General features: G+C 33.7%; 1 protein-coding gene across 9 annotated transcripts in view; it reads right to left on the bottom strand.

Annotated features, from left to right (window-relative positions):
• LOC126975491 (serine-rich adhesin for platelets-like) overlaps positions 1–24,988 on the bottom strand; it is a 130,725-nt gene that overhangs the window by 71,449 nt on the left and 34,288 nt on the right. For 6 of the 9 annotated variants that reach the window (XM_050823411.1, XM_050823410.1, XM_050823408.1 and 3 more), the window contains exon 2: positions 10,471–10,500. The exons of 2 other annotated variants lie outside the window; for them this stretch is intronic. The gene's annotated coding sequence lies outside the window, so the exon portion shown is untranslated. Of the gene's footprint in view, positions 1–6,558; positions 6,584–10,470; positions 10,501–24,988 lie in introns of those variants that run through there. One more of the 9 variants, XM_050823414.1, reaches the window with a different exon arrangement.

The following is a 24,988-nucleotide window of genomic DNA, read 5'->3' as shown; positions in this document are numbered from 1 at the left end:
ATATTAAGCAGTATTAGAGAGCCTCCGTGTATTGCATTTTGTCTGTTGAACGAACTAGCAACCTGGTGCTTGCCAAAATTAAACATAAGCTGATGACTTTTTAACCAATGTTCTGTTAAACAAAGTATATCAATATCATTATTATTTAAAAACAACTCAATTTCCAAGTGTTTCCCAGACAAGCCCTGAATATTTTGGTGCACCAGGTTAATAAATTTTTTATTATTAAATTTATCTAATACGGGTGTGCTATGCTTTATATTCAAGTTATTATTTTTTGTTGTATTAGATTTCAAATTTCTGCCGGAGTTGTTCTCAGTTGTCTTATAAACTAGTTTAAATGGTTTGGAAAATATTCCAGTTTTAATACCAAAGGTACTACTAACCTGCTCAATAGAAGCAGGTGTCTGTCTGTCCACCGAACACGATAAGTTAATAAAATAATAATTTAGCACATGTGCTAATTGTTGAATACAATATTTAAAAAGATAATAATTATCTTTAGTCAAATAAAAATACTTTCCAATAAACTTATTGGTGTCCATAAAATGGAAAAGACCATGACGACATGTCAAGGTATGTATATATAAATTTACCTTATGATTATTTCCTCGTTCTAGCAAGCTCTGACTGAATGGTAACCCAAACAAAATTATTTTATTTACATTATCTAAGTTGCTAAGCAATGTGATATAATTAGCAATATCCTTATTATGAGTTCTTCCTCTTCTACCAATTAGAATTATTATTGTTGTATTTAAATTGAATTTAGAAGTTATAATTCTGTCTAAAATATTGGAATAAGTTTTAGATGCATTCAATTCATTACAAACAATTGCCTACGTATTACCGGCAAAATGTGTTTAGATATTGTGTTATAAATAAATAAAAAAGGGGTTTAGTAATTGTAATCAGTTGCTGTTGATGTTAAAATTTGTTTTTCTCGGCAAATTTTATACCGTAATATGGCCGACTAGACAATTATCGCTGGTAATATTGTAATATTATAGTGACTCTTCTTAGATGGCTGTACTCAATGCTATGTGTCGGAACAGTTTGGTATCAGTCGTTCCACTGTTCACAGCAGCCTAACGAAACTCTCCAAGAAAAACACGATTCACTCAATTGTATGAAACGTGCAGTCATTGATAGATTGTCAGATGACTGTAAAAAACGGAGATAGGCGAAATCCACTGCGTTTTAAGCAACTGTTCGCCTTCAAAAGCCGGATTATTGATCGTGGCCAATCGCGATACTGTAATTACAACTATTTCAAACTTATATCAAATCACTGCACGTTTCATACTAAACTGAATTTCAATTTATACTTAGGCAGTCCCGCCTCTTATTACGTAGTATTTTACATCCTCTTTGGTTCACAGGACCTAGAACAAATACAATTACAAAATAGGTTACAGTGACAATAGTTTCGCTTTCCTTTTCCATCTTGCGTTTGTATCTCCATAAGAGATGTTCTTTTCTCTCGCACGCATTATTTGCGTACACGCTAGTATATTGAAAACCTATCGATGTTTTAAACTACATCTACGCGTGTTTTATATCTCGTATTATAACCCTTAAGTCGATGCAATAAGGTACACACTAATCGTGAATCTAAATCGACTATTCATTGCCAAATCTGTCGTATCGAAATAGGTTCAAAGTTAATTGTTCTGACGCGGTGCGTGGTAACTGAGGTGGTGCAACTCATCGCTTGCGAAACACGGAAAATATCACTTTAATTAATTATGAAAATCTAAACGATCGATCGAATTTGGTGAACATTAATGTTTGTTACATAAATGTAATGGGGCCCTATATTGAAAGGTTGACAAATAGTTCTGCAACGTACGCTGTTAAAAAGATTATATGTACAATTAACTGACATCGATACGGCGCGACTAGTGAAGTTATTTTTATAGTATTATATCCCATGGTATATTGTTAAGAAGCAATACAGCCGATATTAATACCATCATTGTGCTGCAGACGAGGGCTTTTCGCGCTTTTCAAAACCTAGAACCTTACCTTACTAAAGAATCACTGAGACAAAATTTAAAGAAATAAACATGAGGCACATTAGATAATTTTCTAGACACTTTGATTATCAGACTTTAAAATTCAAAACAATTGTTAAAGAAACCTTGTGGGAAAGACTACTATCACATAATAGTATATTTCATCACGAGTGCGGAGAGCCTGTCATTGCAAAGAGTTCCGACAAATGTCTACCCGAGCCGAGGCGCAGCCGAAGGTGAGGGTTGACAGTCGTTGCAAGTCAGCAAGTTGCAATGACGGTTCCGCACGTGTACTGAACAACTATTTTTAATACAGTTGCGAAAAAATTAAGCAATTTAATAGAATAATAATAACACAATAAACTCAACTAACTAAAATGGCGCCAACCGTAAAAGAATATAAGCAGAGGTTTATTTTATATCTTCACACATTTTGGGTTGGCAAAGGGAACTATGCCCATACAGCCAAGTCTTATAAGATTTTTTTTATTGATATGAAATGAAAATGAAATTTAATGAGATGAAATGAAATAAAAGCTTACCTAACTCATTGAATCAAATCATTAAATCTGATATTGAAACAAATTAGTAGCTTCTATTTAGAAATATTTGCATAAATCATAAAAACAACGTGGTTGATTTTTTCTTTTTAATAGACATTATTTTGACAGTTGGGAAATAGAACGCACGAGTTCGGAAAAGGCAAAAAAAGCACGAGTACGTAATAGCCCACACGCTATACCTCCCTGCAATACGCCACTTTTGAGCAACTCTATTAAAAATTACAATATTCTTATTGACGCCACACCTTGGAATGCAGCCACCGCCTTCAAGCTATTGAATTAATAAATTTTTTGTTACGATATTCTATGTAAAAAGAAGCCCGCTGAGTTTTATGCGCCCGTTCTTCACAGGTCTTAGCAGAGAAATCTTAATTATTATTAAGATTTCTATGGGTCTTACGCATATATTATCGAATGTAGATTTTAGATGCAGATTTTGATGTTAAATAATGATTTAAAATCCTATTTTGAATCATAATATTGAATTTGATAAAAATTGTTCCTGTCTGATAAAGTTGTATGCACAGATTACAGACACCCATTTATCTCGGTCACGACACGCTTGTAAGGGCGAATACCAAACCTAAAACCTAAACTACTAGTCAAATTCAAGACCCTTAGCTTAATTCAATTAGTCATTATAAATATTTCTTTTAAATTACTAATCTACCTATGTTTGGAAAAAGTAGAGCTTGTGAGAAAACATATAAGAACACAACGGCCACTGTTTTGAATCAAATAAAGAATTTTATAATTGCTGCAATATATATAAGAAATTAGTCTGTTAGGTGCTGCATCTAATAAATGAATCGTGTTATAATAATATCAAATATTTCATAACCTCATATTAGGTCTTGAATTGTTTGTGTAAGGATGCTTTGTGATCATGATGGTCGTGATTACTGTCATAATAAGTAATCACATGCAACAAATACAATGATTTATTAACTATAACATGTCGAAGTGGCACCACAAGCAGTATCCGTTCGCAAGTTGACTCATAATCCCGTCCCGTAGGTTACAATGAATGAACACAAAAATAATAAGAAATATCGGGAAACCCCATTGTAAATGTAAGAAAAATATTTTTCAACTTACACTTCTTCCTAAGAATCACTATTTCTGAGATAAAGCGACTCACAAAGCTATGGTCTTCACAATATGCACGTTTTGTGCATATTCTTGACGCCTTTTTACGTTGTCTCGGTAAGCCTATTTATTCCACACAATTGTGACACTATTGCAATAATAATTACACCTATTTTATTAAGCGACTTCAAAAAGGAGGAGGTTATCAATTCGATCGGTATTTTTTTTTATGTATGTACACCGATTACTCTGAGATTTATGATTCGATTTACGTAATTTTACATAGTTTGGCCCAGTAGATTTCATTTTATGAACATTTTTATGAAAATTTTTGTTTGCCTCAATGATATAATAGTTTTTTGTGTACGGCTTATTTAGGAGTTTTCATTCAGGTTGATTATATATTAGATATAATTATTAACTGACACTAAAAAGTAAAAAAAAAAAATTGGTTTAGCTATAGTTTTTTTCTTAAGTATTTTAGCCGTTGTCTGTATCACACAACCACGATCCTCAGTCGTGTGGGAGCGGCAACAGAGAGAAGTATGTATTATATTAGTATTATAAGTTTAGCCTAACTTTTGAAGTATCAGTCTAGGCAGTCTGTTGCTTATTTATTACCAGTCGCGAACGAAAATCTTTTGGTAGGCTATTTGACTGTAAACAATTTGTTATTTTAAAGTGATATCCCTCAAGTGAGAGTCAGTACGTGTGTAAAACCCCAGAAGCACAGAGTAGGGATGGATACTTACGAATTCCAGAAATGAATAAGTAGGCGCGGGTTCGAATCCCGTTCATTTGTACATTTGACAGTTTCTTCCCACGTATCGCAACAATCCTTTTTTTTTAATACAGCAGTCAAATATTTTATTTGCATAAACATGTTAAGAGTGTCTTACATTAATAATTATGCTATAAGTATGTAGGTATTGTAGGTATATATAAATACGTATTGTCATAATATATTTATAAGGTGAAAATTATTCAGATACCGAATAATAATAATAATTAATTTATTTCAGAGCAAGTCCATATTACAAAATAAAATTACAAATAAGATATAAATATAAGTGAAGTTTAAAACATAAGATATAAAACAAAAGTGTACAATTAAAAATAAGAATTAAATTAAATAATTACACACGGTCATGTTTGGTTCTCGCTGTGGTACACAGACAACGAATGCCTGAAGAAATGACTATCCGGGCAATCATAATAACTATTTAATATCATTCATCTCAGACGGTCCGAAGTTCGAGGTTCCCAGGGAACCAACCCTATATTATTTGAAATTGTCTAATATTACTCGTACCATATTCGTATTTAAGATATTATTTATTTCTTAGTATCCTATAAAGCCACAACACAGTCACTTTCACTTAACATTTATATCAATTTTTACTTATAATTAACTCAGTAATAAAATAGACCTTTTCAACTGTCATTAAAAATACCAGTCCACTAAAATCTGTTTTTTATACCTACACTTTAAAATAAATTGTTTCTTATTGTTATTAGCAGTAGGGATTACTTTACATGTTTAGTGTCAGATATTGTTTATTCTCCAACAATTTCAATTTAATTCGATGAATAAAGGATACTATTACCAAAGAATATACATAATAGTACAAGTACTATTACTAAGAGAGTACACGAATGTTGCGACAGCTAGATTAGTGTACTTCAGCTATTTTCACAGCATCATGACGTACGGTATTTTACTATGGGGTAATGCTGCAGACATTGATATAGTGTTTGCTCTGCAAAAGAGAGCTGTTCGTGCTATATATCAGCTTGGTTATAGACAGTCTCTCAGAGAAAAATTTAAAGAAATAAATATTATGACTGTTCATTGTCAGTACATTTATGAAAATTTAATATATGTTCACAAAAATCGTCACCTTTTTGATCTTAATAGTGATTTTCATTATATAATACTAGAAATAAGGGATTGCTTGTAACTAATTCTAGTAGGCTTCTATAATAAAGTCCCAGCCACTGTTCAGGCATTATCTATAAATAAATTTAAATGTTTTATAAAAAAAATGGCTCTGTCGTAAATCCTATTACTCCACAGCTGAATATCTAAATGATCGGATAGCCTGGGACTAGATTGTGATTATTTTATAGCGATAGAAATGACTGTACAATATTGAAAATTTCATTGAAAAGAGTGCAAAAAAATAATGCTGAAAGAGTTTCTTTCGCCGCTTTTTCTCTCTCAGAGCACCATTTGTTTCCGAAGCGGTAGTAGTATCTAGTATATTAGAAATGACATCAAAAAGAATTCTAAAAGAATCAATTTTGAGAAAATAAATTACTTTTTATGCCTTTTAAGAAACTGTAAGTAATACTCTTAACATGTTATTTGTTAACCTATATTTATGATATGTAATTGTTGTTTTTTTTTTTTCAATAAATAAATAAATAAAAGTGTTATCAGGCAAGTCAACTAACTTCACAAGTGGACTAATGATCATTACTGGAGCTAAGTACAAAATAATCGGCGCACGACACAAATAAAGTTTCGAACCATTTTTCATAAAATATTCTTGCCTTGCTTTTAATATTATTGGGTTACAGTAATCATTGTGGAAGTTAGCGTGACCAAATTATTTCTGAGTTCACAAGTTTTACTCGCAGAAACATTCTTACATTAAGGATTGGTTTCCGCTGCGCACTCGTCACTCTGACAATATCCAGCGAACCGCAAATTAGAAAGAACCAAGCACACACATTGTTTTGATACCCGACGAGACGTCAGTCCTCGTCCTGTAATCGTTTCACTCCACTCACACTCGCACACGGACTGACTGACGGACTGACACACATCACATACACAACCACAAACATCACACCGCACTCGCCTGCTAGTGTGTTCTTCTTACCATTTCATCATCATTTCATTTCATCTTCATCTTCATCCTCTCTCCTTCCCACAAGCACACAGCCGGTCCGAGGGCCGAGTCTCCACGGCCCACGTCCTATGTCGCTCTAAAAGCCTTCAGGGTTAACAGCATAGAGGAGGTTTCAGAGGAGGAGATCAGTAGAAAATCTTCAAAAAAAATGGAGCGCAGTGGAGGCCAATCCTTAATCTATGCTTGAAGTATACAATTTTTATTAATGACTAATAAATAAAATTTATTCGAAAAGAAAACGAAAACTAATGTTGAACGAAAAGATCAATGAAAAATGATTGAGAAAAATTTACAGATCGAATGTGGAAAATAAATTTAAATTATTAACACTTTTAAAATTATATTGTTTTTACTCAATAAACGAATATTAATTATCAAACGAAGTGATAACTGGCACCAATACTATGTTTAATATTATAATTTTTTGTTTTTACTACATTATATCTTAACATTTAATTAATAATTGTATATTGTAGGGTCTTTTAGGTGTAGCTTTACGTTGGTCAAATTAAATGTAGCAGTAATTATTGATTGTGTTAGGTTATAATACATATTATAAAACGAAACCACTGAAATATTTGAATGTCTGTCAAGACCAAACATGCACTCTTAAATTTGTAACAACTTTACTCGTGAATATTTCTGGCAAATAAGGAACTTTGACTGCTGGCAAATAAAATAAAATACAAATTTTATTTGAAGAAGTGATGGTTTTCTCTTTAAAATAACAATCTTTAGATTTAGATTTATCTAATCAAACAATCTAAAAATCTAATGTGAATCTATGAATAAAGTGATTTTGATTTATATTATCAACATACAATTAGTTACTGTTTCAAACTTGTGAGATTGCAGAAGGAAAATTCTAAAATGTAAGTATATATATATATACAGCCGCCAACAATTGCTATTCAGAACAGACGCATCTGCAGTACCGCGTCGGACGCGCTCCAGAGAACGCCACGCTTTCGACGAGCGTAACAGCACGACAGCAGCAGACATGAGTCATCGCCATAGACCTAGATAAATTATATGTCTAGATAGACTCCAACAGCGGTGAACAGCTAACGTCTAATTTCAGCAACGCACGCACGCAAAAACAAAGTGACTGACGTATAGCGAGTATAACACGAAAATAATAAAACTGTTGTATTTAAAGACTGATCGTTACCGTTAAAACTGGAATGTTCTTCAACACCGTACTATTATTTATTACATAGTACTTGCTAGTCTACCAGACATCTGACATTTCTGCAAAAGCCATAGCATAAAGAATAGAATAGACGTAGCTGTCATGCACACTAAAGTAATAATCCTGGCATGTTGTCATGTTAAGAGGCTCTATCTATACGTATAAATTATGTGAGACTCATAATGTAAAAGCGTATAGATGACCTGACAGCTCGATAAGGCGTGAACAATTTTGATTTGACAATGTGTGCGCTACTTCTTCTATATATATAATGAAAATGGTCTTTGTTTGAGGCTCAATCACGCCTAAACCACTGATCGTATCGACATGAAACGACCACCATTCGATGCAAAATTCATCCAAAATGGTTATGGCTACTTATTTTTTGAAATCCCACTTTCTATCATTAATTTATTTCCTTTTAAAATTCGCCCAGTGAAGCGGGCGGGAACGGCGTGTCTTTTATATATATATAATGAAAATGGTCTTTCTTTGAGGCTCTTTCAAGCTTAAAATTCACCCAGCTAAGCGGGGGGAACGACTAGAGATTAATATATTCAAAATGGTAAGGCGCTAATGATAAGCGTGGCTGACAGTTTACGACTTGTAAATGAAAATCGGTTACAGTCACAATAAATTCACTTGCCTTTTCTATCTTACTGTGTATCCGTTAGAGACGTTCTTCTTGTCTGTCTATACCTGGCTAGTACGTCATAAGTCTATGGTAACCGCAATGTGCCACAACTACTCGTACACTACTAACTCCTCACTCCTTACCTGGCCGTGACTTAGAATTTTTAGCGCGAAATTCTAATATATTTTAAAGAAACTTCTCCTTAAATCTAAATTCTTAAAGAAAAATTCCTATCATTATTATTTTCAAGTCCACGCCCTGGTTATCGTTGAAATTTGGGATACTTTGTTTAATAAAATATTGGGGGTTAAAGTACGAAATTTGCGTTTTGTACTGAAAATTTAAATATTTTTGTTAGGTAATATCATATAATATGAATAGAAATATATAAGAATGAGGGCGTAAATCAGTCGAGTGTCTTTTTGTATGAAAATATCGGACGAAACAAGCATGACGTTCAGCTGATGGTAATTGATACGCCCTGCCCATTACATTGCAGTGCCGGTCTGCATTCTTGAAATACCGAGCGGTACTACAATTGCGCTCGTCACCATTAGACAAGATGTTAAGTCTCATTTGGCGTCCTTCCAACCGAAACAATAATGATTACACATTACAGCTTCACGGCCTATTTCTATAGGCGCCGGTACCCCTAAATTTAGCTGGCATCGTGTGCAAAGGAGTCCACTAGGAGTCCAAGGTCTAACGAGCACGTTGCTCACGAAGTTTCATACGCACTTGTTCAACAAAAAATAAATATGTATAAATCGTTCAAACAAAATATGAAAATTATGGGAAATGGCGAGCGAGCGCTTTTTTTGCATATGTTGTGATTGATTATGATAATACCGCCGTGGCGGAAGAACACCGATTACCAAATAACAATAATCGTAACTAGAATTAGATTAATTAATTTGATTGTATAAAAATACGCAATTATTATTAAACTTTTAAGTACATATTATATCTAAGTATTGTTTTTGAAAAGTGTATTTGAAGTTAGTTGTTTTTTGTATTTTTAGATTTTTGATATGAATCTGATGTACACTAACTAATAATTTGTCTAAGTATGTCTAGAAACACTATATATTGCAATTCAGCAATTTACGTAAGCGCTTTGCAATTTGATTACAGATAGTTACAACAGCTTAGCACAGATCGCACCCTTAGTGTAAGTCGTTAAGGTGTTCCATTGATCATCATATTCGACTACGACAATGACTTGACCATAACTACGTTACGGTAAGTGACTCAAATATCCGGATAGAATAAAAAAGATTCGGCCGAGTATCGTTTTTGCCCCTAAGAATTGAAGAGTTCCGTTACTTTGTCTTGGATCCCATAATCAGAACCTAACCAAACTATCTTTGAAGTATATCCATTACAATAAAACAGAGAATCATCGTTAATTTGCCGCGCACCTATTTACAGCAAATTTAGGACTTTTATGGTTTTCTCTCGGATACCATTGTCAGATCTGATCTTTCAAATAAAAAAAGAATGATCATAATCGGTTTAGCCAGTCGAAAGTTCTGAAGTTCCTCCTCCTTTTTTGAAGTCGGTTAAAATATATTTATTTTAATGATTTACCCTCGTCATCTTTACATATCTGCCATCTCATGGGAATATCCTTATTTTTTTTTTTCAATATATAATAAACAACTATTTAATATACGCATAATTGACAGCCCCTGTGCAGACTTAAGACAGGAAAGGAGGTTGCTGATGTTTCTGTAAGTGTTCGGGTGGCAGGAATGACTAATATGTTCCTCCGCAAAATAGGTGCACACTCGTCAAGTTGCGTCAGTTAGCCCGTTTATACTACCACACATTATACATACCAAAAATCCTCCATTTGTGCACTAGTTCAACATGATAAGGCTGCAAATCTAAAAACCTTTCCACCTCATCCTTTTAACTTCGTAAAAAAATCAAGATAGATAGAGAAGTAGATTTACAAAACGGCACTATTCAGCGTTAATATTTGACATACCTAATGGTAACTGAGGTGTAAGAAGCAGCTATGAAATCATTCATAAAAATGAAGATAAATTACCTAAATTGATCACTATCCCAATACCATTATCTGTAACAAACAAAAAAACAAATAAGTTAACAAGAATTAACTTAAATAACTGTTCCTTTACGTAAGTTAGCATTAAAAGGCATAAAAAGCATTTATTTTCTCAAAATTGATTCCTTTAGAATTCTTTTTGATGTCATTTCTAACATATTAGATACTACTACCGCTTTGGAAACAAGTGGCGCTCTGAGAGAGGAGAAGCAGCGTAAGAAACATTTTTTTTTAATTAAAAATATTCAATATGGTACAGTCATTTCTATCGCTATAAAATAGTCATAATCTAGTCCCAGGATATCCGATCACTTAGATATTCAGCTGTGGAGTAATAGGATTTACGACAGGGACATTTAAATTTTATTTATAAATAATGCCTGAACAGTGGCTTTATTATAAAAGTGTATAAATTTATCCTTCAAGCTTTTATGTATCTAATGAAGCCTATCCCTTATTTCTAGTGTTATAATAATGAAAATCACTATTAAGAGCAAAAAGGTGACGATTTTTGTGAACGTATATTAAATTTTCATAAATGTACTGACAATGAACAGTCATAATATTTATTTCGTTAAATTTTTCTTTGTGAGATTGTCTATAACCAACATGATGTATAGCATGAACAGCTCTCTTTTGCAGAGCATACACTATATCAATGTCAGCATTTCATTTCCTGCTCCTATCATAGCATTTCCTGTTCCCGAAAAATTACCCATCTGAGAGAAATTTATCGAATGTTTCGCATTATTAGTATCCGATTTTCTTCTTTTGTGAGACCACAACTAATGAAAATCCTGGTCTAATGAGCGAGAGTTTGTGTGTGTGTGCACAAGTCGGTCGCGGGAGACCTCGTAGGACATTCGTCCAAATTGGGGAAGTCTTAAGAATATCAAATCAAATCAAATCAAAATCAGTTTATTCAAGTAGGTCACGGAAATGACACTTATGAATGTCAAAAAAAATATTTTTCTTATTGAATCTACCGCTACTTCGTAAAGGGTTAAGCTAATGAATAATAGGAAGAAACGTCCGAAGTACCTGAAACCAACGAGCAAGTATGAAGAGCGTGAGGCCTGGAATTCACCAAAGAGGAGGGGAGAGGAGATTTATTTTGATAACCAATCAGATTTCGTTTTTTCTACATCTCCTCTCCGTTCAGCATCGGTGGAAATGGATCAAGCGGAGAGGAGAGGAGATGTCTCATTTATGAATAGAATTTTGTGCTGCGTCAAGCGATCCAGCGAGCGGCGCGACGGAGCAGAGATGCGTGTTGGCGGTTTACCGGACGCCCCTTTCCCCGCTGCCTCCTCCCCGCGCCTCGCACACCCGAAAGCGTTCAAAGGCAAAGTTCTTTATTTGTCAGAAACATTCATAATTAAAGCTGTTACAAATTTAAGAGTAGGCATATGTTTCGTCTTGACAGACATGCAAATATTTTGGTGGTTTCATTTTATTTATTATAACTACTAATACTAGTCTAATAATTACTTCTACATTTAATTTGACTAACGTAAAGCTATACCTATACCTAATTAGAGAACAGAGAAACAAGTGGCGTTCTGCTGTCACTGCCTACCCCGACGGGGAAAGGCGTGTGTGTGTGCGTGCGTGTGTGCATGTGTGTGTGTGTGTGTGAAACTAAAAATCTGATGTCATCTTATAAGCACAATTGTGATGCTCAACTCAGTCATCACTTTGATGGCATTACATGTCTCATTGTCCATTATTTTCACAACATAAGGTTCCTTCAAACCGAAACACAAATATATTTGCACACTACTGCTTCATGGCAGCAGCCTCTGTGGACCTATCCAGCCTGTCAGAAGAAGCGTATCACTGGTAATTTCCAATAATTATATTATGTACTTAGTTAATATTATGATTTACAATCAATATTCTATAATGGGTACCTCCAAACAAAGCGCGTAAACCCTTCTAAAAGGACGGCAACGCTCCTATGATTCCTCTGGTGTTGCAAGATACTAAACAAAAAACTTCACACTCTAGTTACGATAACTGTGTACGAAAATTGCATGTCACCCATTTTAAAAATATACAAAGCATGTTCATACATGCCATATATAAAACCAATGGTTAAAACAGCTCATCAATCATAAAATACCAGTTATTGCGTGATGTGGACACATAGAAGCCACCCCGACAAAGACTAAACGACATGAGCCCTTTACAATAACAAACATTTATGTACATTAGGACCAGATTAAACTGGTTTATAGGTACATAGTAAAATAAACTGTATACCACGGTAACAAGCTGTAAGTTCGTGTAATTTAGCTATATAGGGTATACACAGGGTATTGAACTAAAAGGTAATGCCTCAATTATAGGTCATTTCAACAATTGTCATCAATTATGATATAAATATATTATATTGTCTTGCGCTACGGAACGTATTGAGAATAGTAAAAATATTGTTTACAATAAGTAATTGTTTGGTTTCATAAAATGTACCGACGAATCGATTTAAGGATGCGTTTTATTTCATTCCGGTTTCGTTATTTTTTTTATGAAAATAAGGGACTAGACGAGCAGGACGTTCAGCTAATGGTAATTGATACACCCTGCTCAGGATTATTGAAAAACCCAATAATTCTGAGCGGCACTACAACTGCGCTCGTCACCTTTAGACATAATTTGTCAAGTCTCATTTGCTCAGTAATTTCACTAGCTGCGGCGCCCTTCAGACCGAAATTCAGTAATGCTTACACATTACTGCTTCACGGCAGAAATGGGCGCCGTTGTGGTACCCATAATCTAGCCGGCATCCGGTACAACTGAATTTTATAATTTTTCATCGGACTGTATAATCAAGGGGGTGCTGTAGTGTGTACCCATCATTAGTTAACGATTTCTTTTTCCATGATAAGGGTATATCTAAGAGATGGCTGCACCCCTCCCCCATAATTCTCTAAGACAAACTCTTTTCTTTTCTTCAGAAAAAGATTTTAAAATTACTTATTGAATCCCGATTACCAAATCAATTATCAAATCAATCAATCAATCAATCAACCAAATCACACGTGAGAAGAACGGGTCCATAAACGCAGGCCGCGGTCGCTCCATTCCCAGTGTGTGGTATTATTAAACCTCAGTTCTACTTATACTACGTTTGTATTAGTAACAATTATCAAAATTGAAGCAATTTGGTATTTTTCATTATTTTATATTATTGCTCCGTCTGTTCTAGGATTAATTTAAATAAACGCGACCTCTGGGGTTCCGCCCGAGCGCTCTTCCACTGAGCCACAACCTGAGAGTTGAACACGACATACCATATACGAATGATACGTCCTCCGAACGGTTGGCTCAGTGGAAATGCGCTCGGACGCAACCCGTGAGGTTGCTTCAAGTCCCGCATCGTTCACAAATTATGATTACAAATTTAATTTAAAATTGAAGCGATGGTGTATTGCAACATATACTCGCAATATGTTGCAAGTAAGAATATTATGAGAACCTTAATAAGTAATAACTAACGTAAACGACGCTGTATTGAGAACATCAAGCAACGTTACGTAATTAGATGGATCTGAACAGCCAGTGCGAGAGCTCTATCTACGAACATCTAGCATATGTAACATTAATGGGTTCATTGGTAATATCTAGAACTCGTTTTCAAAGGAAACTAACAGATTCCATACAATTGGAATGATTTTAAAATGATGTCATTCACTTTGATATTATAGCTTACTACAGTAGTTTTATTGGGCTCAACTGACGGTAGGTGCGCATTGCACAGGACTTAAAAGGCATTAATTTTATTTAAATTGTTATCTTTCAAATATTTTTTTGTTAATAAAAGTGCGACCGTGGTCGGAAATATACGACACAAGAAACTATCCCAGTATTCAATTTGTGATCTTTTTTTAATCAGAGGCAGTCATAGGACTGCTGGCATAGAGGAAAAATGAAATAAAAAGAAACAATGGAATAACGATGTTCTTTTCTACATTTTTAAATTAATTTGGTCTGAATTATTTAAATTTCATTATTTGTTAATTGAAATTAATTACATTGGGGTTTGTTTTCGCATGTACACACCGAGTAATAATAATTATACCTTTATTCGTTAATCAAATATATTATAAAAGGCTGCACAAGCGCAAAACAAAATATAAATATTTATATCTTGTAGTATTTGCATAGCAAGCACTATGTTGTTAAGTTTAATAATACTTAGTCCTTAGTTGTTTGACTTGGCCATCACCACCCTTTTAAAAAAACCGTCCTGTATATTATTAATATATCATACAAGAAACAAATAGACATATTTATAAATATCGTCTTAGAATTATATCAATCGTCGTTTAATAATTTTACTTATTTCTACTTAATTTTCGATTTTTAGACTCCGATACAATTCGGATCGAACAACTACTAGAAAAATAACTCGGGAGTCATTCTGATAAAAGAATTTGTTACTGAATAAAAGAGTTATTCAAATCAAATCAAATCAAAATCACTTTATCACGGAAAAGACACACAAGAATGTCAAAAATAAATTTTTGAAGTAAAACTTCTTTAGGCGCGACTTGGGGGTAACTTAGAAATTTTTTTCTGACGGATGTAACGATCAGTAAAAAAGTATTGACTTTTTTACTGAGCGTTACAACTGAGGTGAAACAATTTTATAAGCCGTTATAATTTTATGGTTTTAAAAAAACATTTCAATATGCTCAGTAATATTTTTTTTTAATCTCCGAGTGTATAATTTGCTTATTTATTACTACTTTTGTAATAAATAATATATAAGTTATCAGAATTTTTCTGAGGTTTGCGACATTCGTTAATTTATTTTTAGTTTCTTCGTCCATTATTATAGGCAAAGGGTTCGAGCCCATACAGCCATATTCGTTAATATTCAATAACAACGTCATATTAATATGTGCTAATATAACCTTCAATTTCTTATTATCAATTGTTTTATTTAATGAGTGAATATTTTAAAATGTGCGAATGGTAGCAATGAATTATAAATAGAATATAAAATTAAAATAATAATCAGTCAAATAAAATGGCGGAATCCTAGGAACATTTTACTCAAAATCTATCAGAGAAAATCAAGAACCTGATAATGACCTCACCTGTAAAAAGTTGAAGTGTTTATTTTCTGATGAATAATAATATCAAAATATAAAATTATATCATGCTTTGTAAAATATATAAAATCTTACTTGATTAAATAATATTATTTATTATGTAGGCATTCTTTTAAAAAATGCCAACTTTGCTCAAAAGATAAAGTTATATCGTTAGCGTATTCGAGAAAAAAATAGCAAAAAATCTAACAATGCTCCTCAGTAATACGTGAGTGCTTATTTGGTGATAAGGCTTTATCTTATATCTTTAAACGAGCAATTCTTATATATATATATATATATATATATATATATATATATATATATAATCTGAATCTCGGTCACGGCTCCAACGATTTTCATAAAATTAAGTATGCAGGGGATTTCGGGGGTGATAAATCGATCTAGCTAGGTTTCAATTTAAAAAAAAATGGTTTTATCCATGTTTGAATGAGAAACAGCTACAATAACATTAGAATACAAAGGTAAATTTCGCCACTATATACAAGACTATTATAGCTCAGATGGGACATTGGGTGATCCGGAAAGTAGAAGACCCCGGTTCGAATCCAGATGTCCTATTAGTTTTTTTTTTGTTCAAGTTTTGTACATTCTTAAAAATCCGAGCAAGGCTCGGTCGTCCGGATATTTTAATGTAATATATTAACACGTCTGTTAATTATTCGTAAAGTTAATTATTATTAAGTTTTACTTCAATCGCGCGTAAAGTTTACACGTACACACTTTTTTTTCCTATTCAATTTACCGCTACTTCGTAAAGCTGATGAGAAGAAGAAGACACTCAATGCCACTCTTTTAAATCAACATTTACATTTCATCGTTTTACAAATCATTTCGATTACAATATATTATGTAAAGTGATGCAACAAGAATACTCAAACATCAAATAGTCAATGACTTATTTCTTAAAGGCATAAAAGGCATTTATATTCTCAAAATTGATTCCTTTAGAATTCTTTTTGATGTCATTTCTAATATACTAGATACCACTACCGCTTCAGAAACAAATGGCGCTCTGAGAGAGAAGAAGCAGCACAAGAAACTCTATTCTATTCTATTAAATTAAACACTTTGTCGTCTTTACCATTTTTTTAAATCTTTTGTATGAATAATGATGTGAAACCAATAAGTTAGATTTAAAATCGTATTTTGACTACAAATATTAGTAAAATAGCACTTGAGCAATTTTGTTCTTATAGTAACAGCCCCGAGGTAACTCCTCCCATACAAATGCAAATAAAAAATATACCTTTACGATATTAACGTTATAGATGATTTACAATGTATATCAATATGAATCCAGTAAGTAATTAAATAGGTGCAATGACCGCAAAACGGTTGCTATATAGACACGCACATCACTGTAAAATATATCAAGTAATATGTGATTGTTTTGATAACAAACACGTAAGTATTGTCGGAATTTTATACAAGTTAACAATTGATACAATTTGTCTTATACGCTGATTTAGCGATGATGTAGCAGAATACTTTATCAATGGAATTTTTGTGTAAACCAATCAATGACGTATCCGATTCTGTATCTTATTATACGTGGGTAACACTGAAAATGTTTAGAACTGGCCAGTTAGAAACATTGCTAATGAAAACTTTTTTTGGATTTGAATTTTAGAACTCTTTGGTAACCTATTGCATTCATTTGTCATTTGTTTTTGTGAATTGGCGGCAAATCTAAATCTCTTGTTACACGTGAAAATGAACCAAACGCGATTAGTATGACTTTCGTTTTGGGATTACTCAACAACAAAGCTATGATAGGCTGCGATTAGCATTTCTTAATGAAGCCCCATCTCGTGCCACTATTTACAATTGGTTTAACGAGTTTAAGCGTGGACGTAGCAATCCCAATGATAACCCGCGTGAGGGACGTCCTTTAACAGCGACTACTGAAGATAACATAAGTGCTGTGGGACGCAAAATATAGGAAGCTAAGAGAGTGACCTATCGGCAGATACGGGCAAGCATTGATATGAGTCAATTTCAAAGAATATTACACGAACATTTAGGCGTCAGAAAGCTTTGTACCAGATGGATTCCCCTTGGATACTTTAACCGACGACCAGAAAACCTAAGCATGGACTGGTGTCGCCGAATGTTAGATAACGGTTAATGTTCAACGGCGGTGACTCAAATGCTGTATTTGATATCGTCACAGGTGATGAAAGCTGGATATATTGCTACGAACCTGAAACCAAAAGACAATTAGCTCAGTGGGTGTTTTCTTTCGAGGATCGGCCAACTAAGGTAAAGAAAGGAAGAAGTCAAGGAAAAAGATGATTGCCTGATTCTTTGGCCGGAAAGGTCATTTCGCGACAGTTGTGCTAGAAGATGGAAGGTCAAATATTGCAGCCTGGTATGTCAATCACTGTTTGCCTGTTCTCTTGGAAAAAATTCGACAGCAGCGCCCTCAAAGCAGGATCCTCCTTCACCACGACAATGCTTCAGCGCACTCCGCAAAACGGACTGTTGAATATTTGACTATGGCAGGTGTCGAGATAATGTGTCATCCGCCATACAGTCCTGACCTGACACCCTGCGCCTTTTATTTATTCCTAAGAACTAAAGATAAAATTCGAGGTATTCGCTTTACGAGCCCTGAAGATGCGGTGAAAGCGTACGAAAATGCCATAGAAGAGACCCCTAAGAAAGAATGGACCCCCTGCTTTTCTCAGAGGTTCCTTCGAATGCAACGATGTGTAGAGAGGAACGGAGATTACTTCGAAAAACAATAAAAGTGTTGGAAACTTTCTACATTAAGCCGTTTTTTCATTTTCAATGTTACCAAGGTATAAAAGTCGATCATACATTACGCCGCCGCAAGCAATGGGTTTAAATCCGACCGGACCAATATTAATAATATAATAAATATTACACTTAATGCTTATGACAATTGCTTATGTGAAATCAGAATTACAATATAAATATTTATTAATGCAACTTAAAAATTATGTATACACGTTAAGGTTGAATTTTAAAAGCCATAAAAGCAATAAAAATATTCGACCAAAGCGTTCATCAAATGCTAAGCTCTTCATTACGAATTAATAGAAAATATTATGCGTCTTAATATTTACTGTTTTATCTTATATCTTTAAACGAGCAATTCTTGTATATATATATATATATATATATATATAATCTGAATCTCGGTAACGGCTCCAACGATTTTCATAAAATTAAGTATGCAGGGGATTTCGGGGATGATAAATCGATCTAACTAGGTTTCAATTTAAAAAAAATGGTTTTATCCATGTTTGAATGAGAAACAGCTACAATAACATTAGAATACAAAGGTAAATTTCGCCACTATATACAAGACTATTATTATAGCTCACATGGGACATTGGGTGATCCGGAAAGCAGAAGACCCCGGTTCGAATCCAGATGTCCTATTAGTTTTTTTTTGTTCAAGTTTTGTACATTCTTAAAAATCCGAGCAAGGCTCGGTCGTCCGGATATTATAGTATTATATATACAGAATAATGATTGTGGAGTCAATATTATTGACCGAAAATAAGCAATTTTTAACTTTTTTTAAAAAGAATAAAAAATTAAGGTAAAATAAGCTATTTTGCAACTAGTTTAACCGAATCTACAATACAAATACTATTGAAGTTATTATTGTGTTGCCAAATTGGAACTCATCTATACATAATGGGAGATAGGTGATATGATCAGCGCTGGTCTTCCGGTTAGCCCCAGGTGTTATTGCGAGTGCATAATAGGTAATTAGCTGAGGCACTTCTCAGATTTAAAAATGCCAAAACAATATTTGACGCGAGGGAGACAAAAATTAGTGTGAAAAGGAAAAGCAGCTCCAACTAAAACATGAGGAAAAAAATAAAAAAATCAGTGTTTCATTCTCGACAGTTTCTTCTTGATAAGTACACCATTAAGCGAAATTGTAAACCAGTAAGAGAAATTTTAGACTGTTTCAAGTTTTCGCTTTTCCGGTCATTAATTATAGTGTGAGTGTTGGCTTGAAGGACGCTGCCTAGTAATGTCTCACTTTGATACGCGCAATGGTAGTGCCGTTCAGAATTTTGGATTTCCAAGAATTCTGGAATGAGCGGCAATCCAAAATCGGCACTGGATTGTACTTACCATCAAGTAAAATAGGGGATCAGGCGTGTAGGTAGTTGTGCCGGACTCGACTCGACCAACTACTCATGGTCATTAAACTCAGCTCTGAAGAACACAGTGAAGAGAGAGATAATATTAACCTAAAACTTAGAATTGATCAATAAATGCAAGAGCGTTGCAATAGCGTGCCCACAGAGAAATTACAGAGTTATGCATACCGATGCGCCTTTCTCTACAGTCTGATAATTATTGTTTGTGAGGTGATATTCTGGGATGATTTAGTTATGCAACTCTATTATAAGCATAACTAATTACAAAACAAAGTTAATATTGTAATAGCAATCCTTTTTTATTTTTAACCGACTTTAAAAAAGAAAGAGGTTATCAATTCGACTGTTTTTTTTATGTTTGTCAAAACATTCAACTGGGTGATCAGATTTGACGATTTATTTTTGAAGTGAAAACTTCTGTAGCATTGTTGTGATTTGAAAATCGATGAAACGAAAAAGCGACAGAAACTCAAAGCTGAAGAAGAGATAGTCTTATGTATGACGCGAGTATATCTTAATATATTCTGACGCATCACAAGGTTGGTGGCATCCAAAGTATCGTATTCAAAAGAAATGGTAGTTACAAACTAGAAATTTCCTTTAAATATAAGTTGCCGACCGTAGTAGTATAATCAAAAGATGGGTGATTCCATCAAATTTCTAAAATGATATCACATGTAAATGTTCACAAATAAAAAAAAATGTGTGCGTGTAATCATTACACGCGATTGAAGTAAGTAATAATAATTAACTATAAGAAAAAATAATAATAATATAATAATAATATTGACACACTTTTTACACAAATTATCTTGCCCCAAGTTAAGCATATATAGCCTGTGTTATGGGTTACAAGACAGTGATACTTAAACATACATAAATTCATATAAACATACATAAATACATTTAAAAATCCATGACTCAGAAACAAACATCCATATTCATCATATGCTTGCACTTACCGGGATTCGAACCCGGGAACGGAGCTCTCTAGTAGGTAGGATCGCTAGCCACTCGGCTATACAGGTCGTCTATAAATAACAGATACATTACTTAATGTATTACATTAAATAAAGTTGTCTTGTTACTAAAGAAGCACTCACGTATTACTGAGGAGCTTTCTTAGATAATTTGCAATTTGGGTATTTTTTTCTCGGAAACGCTAACGATATAACTTTAAGCCAAGTTGGCATTTTATGTACCTAAAATAAAAGAATGCCTTTATAAAAAGTAATATTAATTAATCAAGTGAGATTTTATATATTTTACAAAGAATGATATAATGTTATACTATTAACCGGTGAGGACAATATCAGGTTCTTGATTTTCTCTTTTATGCTTATTTATCGATGAAATAGTAAAATGTTCCAGGGATTCCGCCATTTTATTTGACTGATTATTATTTTCATTTTATATTCTATTTAAAATTCATTAATACCATTCCCCCCTTTTTTATATATTCACTCATTAAATAAAATAATTGATAATAATAAATTGAAGGTTATATTAGCACATATTATTATGACATTGTAATTGAATATTAACTAATATGGCTGTATGGGCTCGAATCCTTTGTCTATCCTAATGAAAACGAAGAAAACAAAAACAAATTAACAAAATGTCGCTAATGTCAGAAAAATTCTGACAACTTGTATATTATTTATTACAAAAGTAGTAATAAATAAGCAAGTTATACACATGGAGATTTAAAAAAAATATTACTGAGCATATTGAAATGTTTTTTTTAAAACCATAAAATATAAACGGCTTGAAAAGTTGTTTCAATTGACTTTTATACTGAGCGTTACGTCCGTCAGAAAAAAATTCTAAGTTTCTTCTTCTTGGAGGTACCCAAGTCGCGCCTAAAGAAGTTTTACTTCAATAATATTTTATCTTATTTTATTTATACCGATAGATGACCCATTTGATAAATTGGTAGTCCAATTATAACAAACAAATGCCGTTATTTGGGTAAAATAAGTTGTAGCGACGTTTCTATCGTTAGAAAGAGATAATAATTGTTACTACTTTATGCAATTAGAAAGAGACAGAATATAGTCAAGTGAAACGTGGCGCCTCCTTATATTAGAAATAGTTCATTTTTTAAATATATTTGTCAGTACGTCATGTTATTTCGTACACTACGCATTTATTCGTATTTTGGTATTCCGTTTTGACTTAACCCAGCATGTTTATCAAAGTCAGTTCGCAAAATACACCAAATCAACCCTTCTTCTGGAATATAAGTAAAAAAGAGCGTGTGTACTTACGTATGCACACAAGAAGTTATACTACTTTGGCCTAGCGAAGCAAAAATCATTAAAATTATTTATTCCTCGTGCTATTCTACGTTTGTAAAAATAACAATACTGTACAAATCTTGTAACGATGGCTTTGACAATTAATAATTAAATTTCGAATACGGCTGTACGGGCTTGAACCCTTTGCCTATCCTAATAATGGACGAAGAAACCAAAAAAAATACGAATGTCGCAAACGTCAGAAAATTTTAGGAACCAGCTTCAACCTGTTACTTTTGTGTTACAGTGATGCGCGCGCATCTTAAAATTTCACTCTCATTATATTTTCATAACGCGCCTAAAGAGGTATAACATTAAAAACTAAGAAAATATAAACATTTAAAAAAGAAAACTTCAAAATATGTTTTCTTATAGGTAATATGTTTGTAAACAGAGAAAAAAAATTAATACATTAATAACCTTCTAGTTATTTATTAATAGTACCTAAATATATTTTCCAATAGCGTTATTTATATTATTTGTTTTTAGGTAAACGTTGAGGTAATGAGACCAATCTGAGTGATTGTTGACCTCACACTACAAATAGATGGTTGACCCTGAGATTGACAGTATAATTTACAAGTCGTACCAAATTATCTACTTATAATATATTTCAACTACAAAAACTGTCCCAATTTTTGTGCCAAAAGAGAATGACTCTTAGTAGCGCTCAAATATGCTGGTTATTAAGAATCCTCATATTATGCCAGCTCTGCATATGCAAGAGTGTCACCTTTTTTATATAAGAGGGGGCACACGGGCAAGAGGCTCATGGGATGGGGAGTAGTAACCGCCCATGGACATCCGCAGCAACAGGTGTCAAGAAATGCGTTGCCGCCCTTAACGTGAGAGTATGCTCTTTTCTTGAAGGTCCCCAAGTCGTATCGGTTCGGGAATACAACAACCGGTAATTGATTCCACAAAGTGGTTGTGCGAGTCAATAAATTTCTAGCAAAACATGCGGTTGTGGAATGCCAGACGTCAACGTCATTCGGGTGGTACTTTGTACGTAATGTCCGGTGGTGGAATTCGGCCGCTGAAATCAACCCGAACAGCTCCTCTCAGCACTCCCCGTGATAAATGCGGTAGAAGATGCAGAGAGAACCCATAACTCTATGCAACGCAAATGAATCAAGCCGATCGGAGATGACTTGATCGTCGATGATTCGAGCCGCTCTTCGTCATATACGGTCAAATGGAAGAAGCTGGAACGGGGGAGCACCCGCCCAGAGGTGAGAACAGTACTCCACGTGAGACCGAATTTGTGCCTTATATTACCATCAGGTGATCGCCTTTCTTGACCCGTTTCCTTTTATGTTCAACTTATGTTGTAATGATTCAACTTCACCGCTACTCCACGGCCAGATGTAATGCGACATGCGATATATGGACGAAAAAATTTGAGTTGATCATTGACGTACAATAAACAACTAGACCAACAATCACGCTCACTTGTCTGAAACAGAACTCTGCCTACACGTCTATAAGGCAGAGTTTTCGTTCAGGTGTGCTACGACCGCGCTTTAAATACATCGCCACGCAATGACAAAGTGCTCAGTGAAAAAGCATATTCAAACTTAAAAAGAATAGAGAGTAATCAGCGTATACAAATAGACTTTGAACATTACTGCCGCTATATAAGGTGTAAATTTGAATAAATATTTGGATGTTCTTTATGTCATCCGACCATTTTTGACGACCTTTAGATAGGCGATTGGGAGTCTAGTTGTGTATTGAACGTCAATGGAGGCGATGTAATAAAAGTTTCACCTTATAAATCAATAAGCTTAAATAATCACAATTTATAGGTATCCATAATTAAATCTTACTGTAATATAGTCGGCTTCGGAATATTTAGTATATTGTAATGGCGTATTGATCTTTCCAATGGTGGTTTTGAAGATTTAGTTGTGAGTGAGTGTATTAAACACGGGTATAAAACGATCTATAGAAACTCTGACGTTATAGAAACTGTCATTAGCTTAATAACATAATCCGCTGCCAACTGGCTGCAAGAGATTTTATTTTCATATAACCATGTGTTATTTTATAGAAATTTAATTTTTTATAATACCTAGTATCTGAGATAATGTTTGATTTCACTTGATTATACTTACGATAAACAGTTACTTTAAAAGCACATCTACAAGGCCGGTGAGCTTGTAATTTTTCTGGTGTTGTAAAACAAGTTATATAGAAGTAATTTATTATTACCTCCACATATTCAGAAAAATATTGAAATATGAAAAAGTTTCTTTTGAGAATATCTAGAATATGTTATATGTTATTTTTAAACTGATTTATGTAGGGGAAGACTTGGGGGTTCACGTCAGGGTTGACCTCGAAATCTTCGTTACGTGTTTTTTTAGAAAAATGCCAATCACCGTAAATGTTTTTTTATATCTCGCATCTGACTTGAAACATCTAACGAAAGTTATTCGTTTATTATTTTGGTGACACGTATCAGTTTTTGAATGTTATGATAATACTGCGACAATTGTTGTTATTACGTATGAAATATGGTAGGGCCACGACCTTGTACGTGGGGTACCACTAGAAAGATCAGCTTGGAATTGAATATTAAAGTGAAACTTTTATTACATCGTCTCAAACTTTTTCGTCTGTGTGTTGAATGTCGCGTGACGTCGGGCGGCGCCTATATTTACAGTAACGACAATTACTCATTTAGTTGGAGACTTAGTCAACTTTTATTATTTCCCATTAACATTCCAATTTTCCAAGTATAAAATTAATATTGATAAAGCGATTATTATACCCTTAATGGAATATTATTCCACAAAATTTTAGTTAAATGTCTATAATGTGAAAAAAAATTTCACTTTTACCGTGGTTTCATAAAACCACACAATCCTTTTTTATATTTTGAATTCAAATTTCTTTAGGCGCGACTACGAGGTAACTG

This window comes from Leptidea sinapis, chromosome 36, assembly GCF_905404315.1.
Source record: "Leptidea sinapis chromosome 36, ilLepSina1.1, whole genome shotgun sequence".
NCBI lineage: Eukaryota > Metazoa > Arthropoda > Insecta > Lepidoptera > Pieridae > Leptidea > Leptidea sinapis.
This window is presented reverse-complemented; position numbering and strand designations above follow the sequence as displayed.